At 47.1% G+C, this 18139-nt stretch overlaps 1 long non-coding RNA gene across 1 annotated transcript in view; it reads left to right on the forward strand.

Moving 5' to 3' along the window:
* Nucleotides 1–3112: 3112 nt before the first annotated feature.
* Nucleotides 3113–18139, forward strand: part of LOC141252967 (uncharacterized) — a 30865-nt gene continuing 15838 nt past the window's right edge. Inside the window, exon 1 of the long non-coding RNA XR_012314174.1 lies at nt 3113–3228. This is a non-coding gene — a long non-coding RNA (uncharacterized lncRNA). The remainder of the gene's footprint in view (nt 3229–18139) is intronic.

The raw sequence follows: 18139 nt of genomic DNA on the forward strand, positions 1-18139 counted from the left end.
GATAGAGGCTGCAGTTGGCCACACGGATGCATCCACATTGAAAACCATCCCACGCCACTTTAAACTGTATCATAATTGTGATTCTAGTGCGTTAAGGGTGAAAGGTATAGACAGAATTAAGGAATAGGATGTAGGAATATGTGGTGGCCCTGTTTCACAAAAAATAGCCCAGTTAGAATCAAGGTGGATATGGGCCTTAAATACCCTGCATCCTATGGGTCTTAATGTAAACATCAGTTTTGTCTCATTTCTGTAATCTCCGGTTTGTTTGTTGGTCACTAAATATCTGGACTATAATATGTAACATCCCTGGCGGCGTGCTTGCATAGTGCACCACCTCCCACTATGCAAGACCGCAATCTTACCTGTCAGTCCAGCCTGCAAACCTTGCTCCAGCTCATGTTGTGTGCATGTCTCTTGTCTGATTGCTTAGGGTGGCGGCCCGGTTACTTGCTGATTCTTATAGCTGCTGTGGGCGCACTCCTAATGCGTCACCCAGCCTATTGCTGTGAGTCACTTGATATTTAAACCCCCTCCACCCAGAAGGAGGGGCCTGAGCAACACCTTCACTCAATTTGTCTTTGAAACTGAATTGCCAGGTCCTGTCCTGTATCTTGTCTGTTTCTGCCACCCTGGGGGCTGCATACCCAGGCCTGTTATCTCTGACTTCTAGTCTGTTTCCGCCACTCTGGGGGCTGCATACCCAGACCTGTTATCTCTGACTTCTAGTCTGTTTCCGCCACTCTGGGGGCTGCATACCCAGACCTGTTATCTCTGACTTCTAGTCTGTTTTCGCCTCTCTGGGGGCTGTATACCCAGGCCTGTTACCTGTGACTTCTAGTCTGTTTCCGCCACCCTGGGGCTGTATACCCAGGCTCGTTCTTGTATCTCGTTGCAGTATCAGTTCCTGTCTAAACTGTCTCCTAGCCTGTTACCTGTTTGTCTCTATGTCCATACCTTCCCTTTTCTTGCAGTGTCTGAACCTGCACCTAACTCCAACTCGTTGTCTCTGTACTTCTGTTTGTGAGTTTTGTGTCCACTCGCTACTTCATAGTAAGTACCTTGTGTGTATCTGGTTCTGCTTGTCCCTTTTCCCTTCCTCCATATCTACCTCCTGTGTTCTAGCCATCTTCCTGTATTTTCCAGTCTGTTCCATGTGAACAGAGTCCTGTCCTCTCTGCCTGCACCTTCAGCCCTGTTCGGCTCTGCTTGCTCACCGCACCAGCGGTTTCCCTCTGCTCTGACTTGCCCACCGCTCCGGCGGCTTCTCTATGCTCTGCCTTGCCCACCGCTCCGGCGGTTCCGCTCTGCCTTGTCCACAGCACCTGCGGTTTCGCTCTGCTCTGCCTTGTCCACCGCACCTGCGGTTTCGCTCTGCCTTGTCCACAGCACCTGCGGTTTCGCTCTGCTCTGCCTTGTCCACCGCACCTGCGGTTTCGCTCTGCTCTGCCTTGTCCACCGCACTTGCGGCTTCACTCTGCTCTGCCTTGTCCACCGCTCCGGCGGTTCCTCTCTGCTCTGCCTAGACCACTGCTCTGACGGTTCCTCTCTGCTCTGCCTTGCCCACCGCACCTGCGGTTTTCGCTCCGCTCTTCTTGCTCATCGCACCGGTGGTTCCTCTCTGCTCTGCCTTGTCCTCTGCTCCAGCGTTTTCTCTTTACTCTGCTTGTCTACCACATCTGCGGCTCTGTTCCTGTCTCCCAGTCTGTACTGGACCCTATCCAGCCTGCGCTCCAACCTGCTACTACCTCCCTGTCTGCACTCCAGCCGTGCTTGCCAGTATCTCCCTGTCTGCACTCCAGCCGTGCTTGCCAGTACCCATCTGTCTGCATACCAGCCGTGCTTGCCAGTGCCCACCTGTCTGCATACCAGCAGTGCTTGCCAGTGCCCACCTGTCTGCATACCAGCCGTGCTTGCCAGTACCCACCTGTCTGCATACCAGCCGTGCTTACCAGTATTCACCTGTCTGCATACCAGCCGTGCCTGCCAATATCCACCTGCCTGTATGCCAGTCTAACCTGCCTGTTCCTGCATTCCCCGGTGTGGGTTAACCACTGTGACCGGGGTCTGACCTGGAGTAGCACCTGGACCCTCTGCTCGGTTCCTCCTTGGTTCACGGAGTCGACTGAGCCGCCGTACGACCTTGGTCGGATCGGGTTGATACTTAGCTACGCCTCTCCAGGCACTCGTCGGTTCATGGTACAGTGGGATCACTAATCACGCTCACGCCAATCAGTCCGGGAGTGAGTGTAACATAATATATTTATATTTTTATTGTGTTTATGTTTTATACTATGTGTTTCATCATGCGTCGGTTTTAACTTATTGTTTATTGGTCTACTTTTATTAGATTTTCATTGTTATTTACTGATCCACCTTTGCTTGCCATTGATTGATCCACCGGTTGACTTGATGCCCTATATTGGATCCTTGAACATCATGTTGTCCAGATGGATACCTCCGAGTTCTGGAGTTCTACTTGATGAGCCATGACACCAGTCACCTAATATAAAAAGCATATGGAAATATATATATGTGTACTGCCTGTATATGCCTTGGTGTCATCATACCCTCTTTATATGTTTTGGAATATATATATTGAAATGAGTGTTACTATTTCTATCTTTCTATCTTGTGACAACGTCTTAGTATACTTACCTGATATAATGACTGGATATCTATAATCCATAAAGGTATGTCTAGTATAGCATAATCTGCATGTGAGTGCAATAAGTGTATGATACACTTTATTTCATGACTATATAATCCATGTTTTGTAATAGGTTGTCATCTATACTTTGTGATTGATGTATGTCATCTATTCTTGAGCAACTTGTTATTTAATGCATGGGTATTGTAAACTGGGTGTACATCTGGATTTTGATGTACACAGTTGATGTTCTATTGCATGCCTTGCCAGTACCCGGTTGCTCCATTGTCCTGATGCGGCCATCGACTCTCGGCATCTGATAGAAGCCGATGCTGCTGTGCGTCTCGGTCACAGCGGTGTGATCCGCGTCACATAGGCTCTAGGCATGCAGACGCGGGCTGTGTCCATGGCAACATGGCGTTCGTGATTTCCGGCCATGTGATCACCTGATCATGTGATGCACCTCCATGGCAACTGTGACGTGACACTTTGTTTGGTGATCATGTGACATGATTGAGCACGCATATGTGCGCTTCCGATGTGGGTGGCGATACGTGTGTGCACTCTATGACATCTATGTAAGTACACCATATATAAAGGTGGGTGGTTAAGCTGTATATGTACCCCTTGAGAAAGGTCTTTGCCGAAACATGCGTCGGCGTGACGTGCGAAGCGGTGCCCAGCTGCCAGTTGTTTGTTCAGGTAATTATCGCTTTTTGTATACCTTCTATGCGCCAGGTGCACTCTCAGAATATTGTTATATCAAATGTTAGTTATTTGGATATTAATACGTGGAAGATAAGAATACCGATTTAATATTGGGAGTCAATTTTATGATATGCATGGAAGTGTTTTGTATTTACATTAACAATATATAGAATAAGAATACAAAAAAAACTTCCCTTTTTTTTTCGCTCATAAGTAACCTCCTATACATCACCATCTGGTCAGCTGTACCCCGCTGCCGTTTCTGATGTTTTGATAGTTATATTATTGTCCTTACCTAGTCTCAGTTTGGCCAGACAAAACAACTATCGCCAATAGTAACCAGTAATACTTTAACTTTGGTGCATACGGCCTGTGCAATCTCTGCTCAGAGAGATTTGGCTTGTTTCTCTCCAGCTCCTACACAAAACACTCTGCTCAACTTCCCCCAGCTGACTGACCAGGGGCGGACACAGACTGTAGTGGGCCCCTGTGCAAGAAATTTTTTGGGGCCCCCCCCTGCGCTTCATAAGGCAACAAAGTTATGTAAACATAACCCCCCCATGTGCAGCTCACCCCCCCGATGCATCTCTCATCCCCCCCCCGATGCATCTCTCATCCCCCCCCCGTGCATCTCTCACCCCCCCATGTGCATCTCTCACCCCCCCATGTGCATCTCTCACCCCCCCATGTGCATCTCTCACCCCCCCATGTGCATCTCTCATCCCCCCCGATGTGCATCTCTCATCCCCCCCCATGTGCATCTCTCATCCCCCCCATGTGCATCTCTCATCCCCCCATGTGCATCTCTCATCCCCCCCATGTGCATCTCTCATCCCCCCATGTGCATCTCTCATCCCCCCCATGTGCATCTCTCATCCCCCCCATGTGCATCTCTCATCCCCCCCATGTGCATCTCTCATCCCCCCCACTCCTAGTTAATTAATTGTATTTAAGAAAAATAAAACTTGTTATACTTACCCCCATGCGATCCCTGCAGAATCCTGGGGCTCGTCCACGTCGCTGCCACCAGGCTCTCCTGACATTCGGCCATGTGACGGTGCCACATACATAGCCAACAGCTTTTGTTTTGGCCAAAAGATTTTTAAAGCCGCCACCACGATAAGGTAGACTCTTCTGGCCGGGCCCTACTCTAACCTATTAAAATTTTCTTAAAATATCCAATACTCTTTTTAGATATATTTTTATTTAGTTTTCTTTAAGGGAATGTGTCATATACATTTTTTTTTAAAATGACCAATAATACCACATACAGGGAATACCGCCACACCATCACCAGACCACATATTACCACAACATAGTGACCGAATAATACCACACAGAAGGGAGAAAAACTGCCAGACCACATATTACCACCACATTACTAATATTACCACCACATTACTAATATTACCATAAGTGTCATTATACACGGGAGCTCTATACATGGTATGTATAATGTAAGTGTCCAGGTAATCTAGTGATCACCAGTGACATTATACACAGGAGCTCTGTATATAGTGTCAGTGTACAGGTAATACAGTGATCACCAGTGACATTATACACAGGAGCTCTGTATATAGTGTACAGGTAATACAGGGATCACCAGTGACATTATACACAGGAGCTCTGTATATAGTGTACAGGTAATACAGGGATCACCAGTGACATTATACACAGGTGCTCTGTATATATTGTCAGTGTACAGGTAATACAGTGATCACCAGTGACATTATACACAGGAGCTCTGTATATAGTGTCAGTGTACAGGTAATACAGTGATCACCAGTGACATTATACACAGGAGCTCTGTATATAGTGTACAGGTAATACAGGGATCACCAGTGACATTATACACAGGAGCTCTGTATATAGTGTACAGGTAATACAGTGATCACCAGTGACATTATACACAGGAGCCCGGTACATAGTATATAGTGTAAGTGTACATGTAATGCACTGACTCACTGGTGACGTCTCTAGGTGAAGTCCTTCAGCTACGCTTTTCTCCTTCATCCAGCACAAACCGCCATCACGTCTTCCAGCCAGGACTCGTCTCTGCATAAAATAACACAGTTATCTAGAGCACATTCCCCAACTTCTACATTACGCAGCTGAATACAGACGTTCATCCACCATCAATATATGGTTAGTTATTATGCAACCTACCATTCCAAATATAAATTGTAATCCACCACGGTGCCCCCATTAACTGTAAATAGGCACTTAATATATAATTTAATTAGAACCTCTACTCTATACTTCCTGCTCCCCACATTCATTATTTACATGCACCCCCTGCCCCAATTCATTATATCATGTCCGTGCTCTCCCCACCCCATCATCATTTATCATTTACTCTCCCCCACCCCACATTCATTATGTGCAGCTCATTATCCCCCTACTCCTAATTCCCCCATGTGCAGCTCATTTTCTCCCAATTCGCCCATGTGCAGCTCTCACCCCCCATGAGCAGCTCTCACCACCCCCCCATGTGCACATCTCTCCTCCCCCTCCCCCACATGTGCCCCTCTCTCATCCCCCTCCCCCACATGTGCCCCTCTGTCATCCCCCTCCCCCACATGTGCAGCTCTCACCACCCCCTCATGTGCCCCTCTCTCATCCCCCTCCCCCACATGTGCCCCTCTCTCATCCCCCTCCCCCACATGTGCCCCTCTCTCATCCCCCCATGTGCATCTCTCATCCCCCCATGTGCATCTCTCATCCCCCCCATGTGCATCTCTCATCCCCCCATGTGCATCTCTCATCCCCCCCATGTGCATCCCTCATCCCCCCCACATGTGCACATCTCTCATCCCCCTCCCCCACATGTGCACATCTCTCAACCCCCTCCCCCACATGTGCACCTCTTATCTCCCCCCCATGTGCATCTCTTATCCCCCTCCCCCATGTGCATCTCTTATCTCCCCCCCATGTGCATCTCTTATCTCCCCTCCCATGTGCATCTCTTATCCCCCCATGTGCATCTCTTATCCCCCCCCACATGTGCACCTCTCTCATCCCCCCACCCCATGTGCATCTTTTATCATCCCCCCCCACGTGCACCTCTCTCATCCCCCTCCCCCCACGTGCACCTCTCTCATCCCCCTCCCCCCACATGTGCACCTCTCTCATCCCCCCCACCCCATGTGCATCTTTTATCATCTCCCCCCCATGTGCATCTCTTATCACACACACACACACACACACACACACACCTCCCATTCCCCCCACTCCTAGTAAATTGTATTTTGAAAAAAACAAAACTTGTTATACTTACCCCCATGCGATCCCTGCAGAATCCTGGCGCTCGTCCAAATCGCTGACACCAGGTTCTCCTGACTTCCGGCCATGTGACGGCGCCGTCACATGACCGGAAATCAGGGGAATCATGAAGGCGCTGCCGCAGCAGCGCAGCGCAGCTCTGAGATGTCCCGGACCCGGCGCTTAGCATGGGGCCGGGGGCCCCATGAGGAGAGAGACTCACAAGAAGGGGCCCCCAACGGGGCTCCAAGGGGGCCCCTACCGGCTGGGCCCCACACTGGAGTCAGGGCAGACATGCCCTGATGGCGGCCCTGCTGGAGGCTGGAGGGGCCCCCCTCTCCCTCGGGGCCCCCGTTCAATGAACCGGCTGCACGGGCGGTAGTTCCGCCCCTGTGACTGACTAGTGTACATATGGCCTGGTTCTAGTCATAGCTATCCAGGTGAACCTACTCAAGACCTGTAGTGCAAGGATTAACCCTAGCCTACTTGGTTTTCCAACAATATATACGATATATTGTAACGCTAATGCCAGCATCCCTGCATGTTCACTCTCCCTCCTACCCGCAGGGATGCCATTATACTCATTGCCAAGGCTTCTCGGCAGTGTCTCTCTTTCTTGCCATGGTTTTCAACTTCTGGGACCGCGCATGGGTCTCTCTGCGGCGCACCTAATGTGCACGCACCCTGCCTCCTAAAGGGGTAGTGTGCGCACTCTGAACCTACCCCAGCCAATAGCTGGGAGGCATCTGGTATTTAAGGCACGCTACCCTCTAGGGAGGTGCCTGTACAATGCCCTCTTTAGTGTTAATTTGTTTTTGTCCCTGCTAGTTAGTTTTCAGGTCCCTGAACCTAATCCTGACCCTGTTCCTGAACCTATTCTGTTAGAACCTGAACCTGTTGTTGAACCAGCCTAGTCTGAACCTGAACCTGTTTCTATACCTATCCTGTTAGAACCTGTATTTGTTGCTAAACACTCCTAGTCTAAACCAAACCTGTTCCTATTATCTGTGTTACCTGAAGCCGCTCCTGTGGTACCTGAGCCTGTAACGGCTCCAGCGGTACATGAGTCTGAAACCACTCCGGCGGTACCTTAACCTGAAAACACTCTGGCGGTACCTGAACCTGAAGTCGCTCCAGTGGTACCTGAACCTGCAGCCGCTCCGGCGGTACCTGAACCAGCACCAGTATCCATCCGTCAAGTGTTCCAGGATCCGCACTGTATGAACCTCCATCAATGTCCGTCCTGTCAAGTGTTCCAGGATCCACAATGTCTGACCCTGCATCAGTATCCAGTCCTGACTTGGACTCCGAGTCAATGTCTGTGATCCTGACCCTTGAGGCCAGCTGCTGCAGTACCAGGGATTACCCTTGGAGTGGTACCTGGCGGATACCTGCATCTGAAGCCTAACTCCACCATCAGGAGCTCTAGCAAAAACTAGGTGGCTGCTTATCCACGCCCATCCAAAGATAAGCCTGGACTGTGGCGCAGTGGGTCCACGATCCACTTGCATGACAGTTTGTACAGGCCATGGACCCCGATGATCCCAAGACCCCTCCACCCTTGGAGATGTACCAAGAGTTGATCCGTCAGCAAGATCAGCAGGAGAAAATTTTGTCCTATCTAAAGACTATGAATATACATTTGGACGCATTGACGACAGCTGCTTCATCCTCTCCAGCCCAAGTTGCAGTACTCAGCCTGCAACTTACAGTATGCATCTGAAGCTGGTCCTCGTCTGTCTGCTCCGACACATTACGACGGAGACTTCAAGCAGTGTCATCAGTTCCTAAATCAGTGCACGCTGCACTATGAAATGTTGGCCCATAAGTTTCCCTCTGATAAGGCTAAAGTGGGATTCTTAATGTCCCAACTAGCAGGAAAGGCCCTAGTGTGGCTCAACCTCTTGTGGGAGAGAGGGGATCCTGTGACCATGGATCTACAGGCCTTCCTGGTGGCCTTCCGGAAGGTCTTTGATGAGCCACCCGGTTCCACACCTTTTCTTCCGAACTAGGCTGGAATAATGAGGCTCTGGTAGCCGCCTTCTGGGAGGGATTGTCCGGAAGAATTAAGGATGAACTAGCTGGTCGAGACATCCCTGCTACTCTAGATGACCTGATTTCCCGGCAACCTGTATTGATTTCGGGTTTCAGGAATGGTCCAGAGAAGTGAGGCATGAGAGGAAACTGTCGCGTCTTGCTCCGTCCTTCCAGAGACCACTTGTTCCCCAGCCTTTTGAGACAGCCACGCACCTCCAATGGTAAGCCTGGGGATCCACGGTCCCCATGCATGATATACAGGTGCATCTCACTAGATTAGAATATCATCCAAAAGTTAATTTATTTCAGTTCTTCAATACAAAAAGTGAAACTCATATATTATATAGAGTCATTACAAACAGAGTGATCTATTTCAAGTGTTTATTTCTGTTAATGTTGATGATTATGGCTGACAGTCAATGAAAACACAAAAGTCATTATCTCAGTAAATTAGAATATTTTATAGCAACTTGAAAAATGTTTTTAAAATCCGAAATGTTGGCCTACTGTAATGTATGTTCAATAAATGCACTCAATACTTGGTCGGGGCTCCTTTTGCATCAATTACTGCATCAGTGCGGCGTGGCATGGAGGCGATCAGCCTGTGGCACAGCTGAGGTATTATGGAAGCCCAGGTTGCTTTGATAGCAGTCTTCAGCTCGTCTGCATTGTTGGGTCTGGTGTCTCTTATCTTCCTCTTGACAACACCCCATAGATTCTCTATGGGGTTAAGGTCATGCGAGTTTGCTGACCAATCAAGCACAGTGATACTGTTGTTTTTAAACCAGGTATTGGTACTTTTGGCTGTGTGGACAGGTGCCAAGTCCTGCTGGAGAATGAAATTTCCATCTACAAAAAGCTTGTCGGTAGAGGGAAGCATGAAGTGATTGTGGAAACTTCACACTAGACCTCAAGCCAAGAAGATTGGATTGTGTGCCTCTCCACTCTTCCTCCAGACTCTGGGACCTTGATTTCCAAATGAAAATTGGAACTCTGGGACCTTGTGGAGTGTGTCAATGACTGCCTTCTGGACATCTGTCAAGTCAGCAGTCCTCCCCATGATTGTGAAGCCTACTGAAACAGATTAAGGGACCTTTTTAAATGCTTGAGAAGCCTTTGCAGGTGCTTTTTGTTAATTATTTTCATTTACTGAGATAATGACTTTTGTGTTTTCATTGGTTGTAAGTCATAATCATCAACATTAACAGAAATAAACACTTGAAATAGATCACTCTGTTTGTAATGACTCTATATAATATATGAGTTTCACTATTTTGTATTGAAGAACTGAAATAAATTACCTTTTTGATGATATTCTAATTTAGCGAGATGCATCTGTATATTAATGCTACTAAAGCATTAAATTATAAAATGAAGCACTGTAGCATGCCAAATCCTAACAGCATGTAATATGCTTACTGCCAGGATTCGACTGCTTGCCGGTTCCAGTGGTCATCATATGACCACTCGTATGCGATTTTCATACTTATAGTGACTTGTCGACTAGCTTTTCTTCCTGCTTCTTTTAATGAAGTAGGGACTGTAGTTTTTCAAAACATTGTGAGAATTAGGAAAAGCTGCTGGTCAGCACGTGGCTGTAAGTATGCAAATTGCATAAGAGCCTTCGATCATTGGAGGGGGCATCAAACTGAATTTTTGCCGCTGTTACTGGAAAACCTAGGTTCTCCTCTGGTTTATGCCCTGCTTTATTGGATGCAAGAATGAAATATAGCTTATATATGTCAGAAGCAAATTGTATGAATTTCACTCAAATGATTGCTAAATCATGGCACTATTGGAGTTGGCCAAATAGTGATTACCCTATACACTAAAGTCTAGGGTCTTGATTCATCATTCTTCTTTATCCTGTTTTCTAGAGTAATTTGCCCATTTTTAGTGGCTTTGGTGTTTGTGCTTTATTCTTTATACGATTTGCACCATTTTTTAAATTGTCTTTCTTTTTTAAGCCTTTTTTTTAATTTTTCAATTACAACATTGATTTTCCTGATAGCCTGATATTTCATGAAATGTGACTTCTACCAAATGTCACATATTTTGGCGCATCTCATTCCAGTCCTTTCTTGGAGTAAGGTTTCTGATGTGTTTTTTTTAATTTGACACATTTTAAGACAACCATGTGACTTTTTAAAGGATTTGCGACTTTTTAGCATCCTTTAAAAAGTCACGTTTGTCTTAAAATGTGTGAAATTTAAAAAAAACACCAGAAATCTTACTCCAAGACATAAGCAGAGAGCATTTTTTTGTTCTGTGCCAAATTCATGAATTGTTTGTGCCATTTTGAAGAATTTGGCTCAACAAACATTAGCGAATACCTTAAGATAGAAAAAGAAAAGTGACTTTTACAAATTTGCAAATAACAAATCAGGGGCTAGGTTTTTAACCTGTGGTACACATACTTTCAATAGAACAGGGCTCGGCAACTTGCGACTGTCCATATGTTGTGGAACTATAACTCCCAACTTGTCATGACAGCCACAGGCAGTTTCACAGCAACTAAAGTGCTGCTGAGCCCTGCTCCAAGAGTTCGGTTGGGGTTTCAGTAAGTGCAGCATAATGTGTCACCAAAGACTTGGGGAGCTTTATGTTCTGTGCTGCTGGAAGGCTGTAGTGAAGGTGAATAAGCTTTCTACTATATCTCTGTATGTTAGTTATTTGACCTGGAGGCATACACAGCAGTGATGCACTTCACTAGAGTTTGGCCATGAAATTTGATTTATCCTATAGGGCCTATCTAGAGCATAGAAAATGCTAAATATAGGGGTTAAAAATATTATACTTATCTTCAGGGACGGCTCCAGGTTTTTCTGGGCCCCGGGCGAAAGAGTCTCAGTGGGCCCTTTTAACACATACACGGTTCATGATGCACAGATACGGCGGAGAAATATATATATATATAGTACACAGGGCCCAGTCTGCCACCTCATCCTTCACATATGCAGACATGCGCACACACACGGTACGCAGACATATGCACGCACACACGGTACGCAGACATATGCACGCACACACGGTATACAGACATATGCACGCACACACGGTACGCAGACATGCGCACGCACACACGGTACGCAGACATGCGCACGCACATGTAGCGCCCCGAGGGCTCGGCCGCTACAGGGGTATTGCACCTCTGCCAGAGGTGTGATATTCCACTCCCGGGTAAGGATGGAGTATGGACCAGGGCTCGGGTAGCTGCATACATCACACACACCCCATTTCCGGGGGACAGTTCAACGGTGCTCCCATTAGACAGTAATGCAGGCACGACAGACCATGTCCCTGGCTGGAGTGGGGAGGGGGGAGGAAAGCCTGGTGATGTAGGAGCAAGAGGGGACGGTTCCTGAGCGTAGAAAGGAGCTCATTGGTTGCTGGTCACCTGAGCTCACACACTAAGGGAAGTATAAAAGGTGGGCACCATCTTAGATCAGGGTCTGGTCAGTTCAGTCAGAGAAGAAAGGGAGCAGCGGCTCTGTAGGAGCTCTGCTCAGGAGTGGGCCTAGAGATGAGGCTGAGAAAGGAGGAAGAGAAGGAACAGGAAAGAAGGAGAAGAGAGAGAGAGAAACAGAAGTGCTCAGGAACAAGAAGGTGGAAGGGACCCTAAGAACCCATAAGAATACCGGGTGAAGGGTCAGGCAGATTAAGGGTACCGGATCCCAAGTTGGTGGAGGAGAAACTACCCTCAGCCAAAGACCGGAGGTCGTGACCATTTATTGGTGCGACACCTCAACAAACCTGCTAGGAGGGCACCATATAGGACAGCGGGAAACGGGGCCCACGTTTACCCGCGCAGATCCGCGTCAGCTGGACAAAAGTGGGTCACTGGTGAGGCAGGCCAGAGAAAGGATAGAAGGGAGTCCTGTGCCCTACTCCGGAATTGCCTGGGGGTTGACCGAGCCCCTCACCTGGTAGACGCAGCACGACTTGGGCGGTCATTGCCTGTACAGAAGTGACCCGGAGCATATGAACTGTGAGTAAAAGGCGTCGGACTGCAGTACGTTGTTTGTGAGTTCCTTGCTCCTCCAGCACTAACGGTATCGGGACTCTCCTCACCATCACCCTCACCATCCCCTGCACTGCCCTGGGGCTACACTCTTCCCGTGGGGAGTTATACAATCTCAGCTGCACACACCACCAGCCTCAGGGGATTATCTTGCAGCGGCGGTTCGTAATAACCGCAATCCACGGGTGGCGTAGTCGTACATCACTTAAAACCTATAAAGGGACTACCACTGGTCTGACCACCCTGAGCCACGGACCAGGTTGCCACAACTACCCCCATCGTCTCCCTATTGCCCGGCTCCGAGTGCCCCGCGGCCCAGGGGGTGAGTCACACACGGTACGCAGACATATGCACGCACACACAGTACGCAGACACACGCACGCACACATGGTACACAGATATGTACACATAGAGACATACACACATTTTTACACAAATTCTTAAAAACATATATAAAACAGACAAATATATATACACAGTCATACACACTGACATTCACATACATGCACTCACACAGACCCATTACAAATATTTTTAATATGGGGATTAGGGAAGCCTCACTCACCTGTCCCCGGTCCAGTGTCCTGTCCAGCAGCTCCTCAGGTATGGGGCAGTGCAGGGCCCCCGGCGTGTCACAGACATCATGGCCCTGGACCATCAGAGGGGCCCACTTGCGATCGGGTCCGGGCCGCTCCCCCCCCCCATCTGTGCAGGACCTCCGACGGTGTTTGATTGCCGGCACTCCCCCAGACATGGCCGCGCGCTGTGCGGCTGTGTCTGCTAGTAATGACGTGGCAGGGGCGACACACAAGCACAATTAAAGGTGCAGTGCCGTCGCCCCTGCCGCGTCATTACTAGCAGACACAGCCGGACAGCGCGCGGCCATGTCTGGGGGAGTGCTGGCAATCAAGCAGCGCCTGCGTCACTGAACAGGTGCCGAGGAAGCGGCCAGGGCCCCAACAGTGAGTGGGCGGTGGGCCTCGACAGTGAGTGGGCGGTGGGCCCCGACAGTGAGTGGGCGGTGGGCCCCTCTGATTTTCCGGGTACGCCGGGTGCTGACACCGGCCCTGCTTATCTTGCCTCTCACCTCTTCCTGCCACAGCAGCTTTAACCACTTCGCGCCAGAGCCTGTTTTTGCCTTCGTGACCGGGCCAATTTTTTCAATTCTGACCACTGTCACTTTATGAGGTAATTACTCTGGAACGCTTCAACGGATCCCCCTGATTCTGAGATTGTTTTTTTGTGACATATTGTAGTTCATGATAGTCATAAAATTTCTTCAATATCACTTGCGTTTATTTGTGAAAAAATTGGAAATTTGGCGAAAATTTAGAAAATTTTGCAATTTTCAAACTTTGAATTTTCATGCCCTTTAATCAGAGAGATATGTCACACAAAATAGTTAATAAATAACATTTCCCACATATCTACTTCACATCAGCACAATTTTGGAACCAAAATTTTTTTTTGTTAGGAAGCTATAAGGGTTAAAAGTTGACCAGCGATTTCTCATTTTTACAACAAAATTTACAAAAACATTTTTTTAGGGACCACATCTTATTTGAAGTGACTTTGAGGAGCCTTTATGACAGAAAATACCAAAAAGTGATACCATTCTAAAAACTGCACCCCTCAAGGTGCTCAAAACCACATTCAAGAAGTTTATTAACCCTTCAGGTGCTTCACAGGAATTTTTGGAATGTGGAAGAAAACAATGAACATTTAACTTTTTTTCACAAAACTGCTACTTTAACCTCAAATTTTTAATTTTCACAAGGGCAGTCAGAAAAAATGGACCCCAAAATGTGTTGTGCAATTTCTCCTGAGCATGCTGATACCCCATATGTGGTGCAAAGCCACTGTTTGGGCGCACGGCATGGCTTGGAAGGTAAGGAGCGCCATTTGACTTTTGGAATGGAAATTTGACTGGAATCGATAGCGGATGCCATGTTGCATTTGGAGAGCCCCTGAGGTGCCTAAACAGAGGAAACCCCCAACAAGTGACCCCAATTTGGAAACTAGACCCCTTAAGGAACTTATCTAGATGTGTGGTGAGCACCTTGAACCCCCAGGGGCTTCACAGAATTTTATAATGTTGAAGTGTGAAAATAAAAAAACACATTTTTAACACAAAACTGCTACTTTAGCCTCAAATTTTTAATTTTCAAAAGGGCAGCCAGAAAACATGGACCCCAAAATGTGTTGTGCAATTTCTCCTGAGCACGATGATACCCCATATGTGGTGCAAAGCCACTGTTTGGGCGCACGGCATGGCTTGGAAGGTAAGGAGCGCCATTTGACTTTTGGAATGGAAATTTGACTGGAATCGATAGCGGACGCCATGTTGCATTTGGAGAGCCCCTGAGGTGCCTAAACAGAGGAAACCCGCAACAAGTGACCCCATTTTGGAAACTAGACCCCTTAAGGAACTTATCTAGATGTGTGGTGAGCACCTTGAATCCCCAGGGGCTTCACAGAATTTTATAATGTTGCAAGTGTGAAAATAAAAAAACACATTTTTAACACAAAACTGCTACTTTAGCCTCAAATTTTTAATTTTCACAAGGGCAGCCAGAAAAAATAGACCCCAAAATGTGTTGTGCAATTTCTCCTGAGCACGCTAATACCCCATATGTGGTGCAAAGCCACTGTTTGGGTGCACGGCATGGCTCGGAAGGTAAGGAGCGCCATTTGACTTTTGGAATGGAAATTTGACTGGAATGGATAGCGGACGCCATGTTGCATTTGGAGAGCCCCTGAGGTGCCTAAACAGAGGAAACCCACAACAAGTGACCGAATTTTACAATCTACTCCTCTGTATAAATTAATCTAGTGGTGGGAAAATAAGTAGATAGGTAAATGGTCACTAAACCCATAGATGAATTCCCACAGAGGTGTCATTTCCATAATGGGGTCACTTCAGGGGGGATTATGCTGTTCTGGCACTTTTCAGAGTACCAGAGCTAAAGAATCCCCCCTGAAGTGACCCCTATGGGTTTAGTGACCATTTTAATTCAATGGATGATTTCCAGAAACAAGCACGCAATGGAAGGTTTCGATTCTGGAGAACCCCACCCTGGAAATTAAGTGAGCTCTACTCGAATGTGTCATTCACTAAATGAACCAAATGTTTTAATGACAAATTGGGATACATTTTTACAGTTTAAAAACGTGGTTCTGTGTGGAAGATTTTAAAGCAGTCAGTGACGCATAAGGCTGGCAATGATGGGCATTGTGGGCAATAGTAGCGGGTATCGCGCCTCATTCCTCTCTTAGTACATACACGACATCTTTTCTGGGGATTCCTTCTTGTTTCCGTTGCTGGAATAAGTGCAATAAAATGTCGCTCAGTGAGTCTTTTCACATCCTCAGATTCTAATGGATGAGCGGGGCTAACACTTTGAAAGACAAGATTTTCAATTACCTTTTCTTGATAATCAAGAAAAGGATCTGAATTTCCTGCTTTTTTGTACAACACAAAAGAATTGTATGTGGCCACCTGAAACAAATAAATAGCCAACTTTTTATACCAGATATAGGACTTTCTTGATACCTGATATGGCTGTAGAACCTGGTCTGCAAGGTCCACACCCCCATGTGTTTGTTGTAGTCAATAACTGACACAGGTTTTTGCTTCGGAGTGGTGGATCCTAGTTCTACAGTGGCCCTTGTGGCATCTGTGTGGATCGAGCTGAGGACAAAAATATCCCTCTTATCCCTATATTTCAGGGCAAGCAGCTCTCCGTTGCATACAGCCCCTGACTGCCCTTTTTGAAACTTTTGGTTGACCAATGGTTGTGGAAACCCCTGACGTTTTTTACGGATGGTCCCACAAGCCCCGATGTTGTGTTCAACCAGACTTTTAAATAGGGGTATGCTGGTGTAATAATTGTCCACATATAGATTGTAGCCTTTTTGAAAAAATGGACTTATCAGCTCCCAAACAATTTTTCCAGATGTCCCCAGATAAGTAGGGCATCCTGGTGGGTTTAGTTGGCTATCTTTCCCCTCATATATGCGAAAAGCGGATGTGTATCCGGTTGAACTTTCGCACATTTTATAGAGCTTTATTCCAAACCTTGCCCTTTTAGATGGGATAAATTGCTTGATGTGCAGTCTTCCTTTGAATTTTACAAGGGACTCATCTATAGAAATATATTGTGTTGGGGTGTAGAGGCTTAAGAATTTTTCTGTCAAATTTTCAATGATGGGTCTAATTTTATATAACCTGTCATGTTCTGGGGCATTTCTGGGCAGGCATTGACTGTTGTCGTTAAAATGCCAAAACCGCATGAGCATTTCATAACGGGTCCTAGGCAGAACGACTGAAAACATAGGGGTGGCTTGAACAGGGTGGTTGGACCAGTACGATCGAATGCTTGGTTTTTTATCAATCCCCATGGCAAATGTAAGTCCTAAAATTTTTTTTATTTCCGGGACATTAGTTGGTGTCCATAAATTTGCCCTAGCATAGTAACATGGGGGATTCTGGCTTATGAATTGGGATGCATATAAATTTGTTTGCACGACAATATGCTCTAGCAAGCTGTCTGTAAAAAACAAATTAAAAAAATGAATTGGTCCAAAATCTTCCACCTCCACATTTATACCAGGAGTGGCGTTGAAATCAGGGCTGAATGGAGCAGCCGAATCCGAAGCCTCCCATCTGGGAAATGCTAGATCATGTGGCAAAGCCCCTTGTACACTGGCGTGCGCCAATTCACTAGTAGCAGGGACAGCGCTTGTACTGGGCAGTGTTCCCTAATTTGGAGACGTTTCTCCAGTAGCGCTATTTGCCCCTATTGCTGTACTGGTTTTTGGGCTTGAGGATGGAACAGAATTACTGCTCATTTCTGAGCTCTCAGTGTCGCCGCTACTAATGCCCTCAAAATCCATATCTCCATCTGAGATTGCACTGTCATCAGTGTCAGAACATAGCAGGGCATACACCTCTTCTGCGGTATAAGTCTGACGGGCCATTTTATTTTTATATTTTTTGACTGGACTGACCGGACTGGACTGACCGGACTGATCTGACCGGACTGACTGACCTGACAGGACTGACTGATCTGACTGATCTGACAGGACTGACTGACTGATCTGACAGGACTGACTGGACTGATCTGACAGGACTGACTGATCTGACAGGACTGACTGACTGACAGATCTGACAGGACTGACTGACTGACAGATCTGACAGGACTGACTGACTGGACTGATCTGACAGGACTGACTGATCTGACAGGACTGACTGACTGACAGATCTGACAGGACTGACTGACTGACAGATCTGACAGGACTGACTGACTGACAGATGTGACAGGACTGACTGACTGACAGATGTGACAGGACTGACTGACTGACAGATGTGACAGGACTGACTGACTGACAGATGTGACAGGACTGACTGACTGACAGATCTGACAGGACTGACAGGACTGACTGACTGATCTGACAGGACT

The sequence above is a fragment of the Phyllobates terribilis genome, unplaced genomic scaffold, assembly GCF_046119375.1.
Source record: "Phyllobates terribilis strain yellow unplaced genomic scaffold, ASM4611937v1 Scaffold_2__4_contigs__length_985480577, whole genome shotgun sequence".
Taxonomy (NCBI): Eukaryota; Metazoa; Chordata; class Amphibia; order Anura; family Dendrobatidae; genus Phyllobates; species Phyllobates terribilis.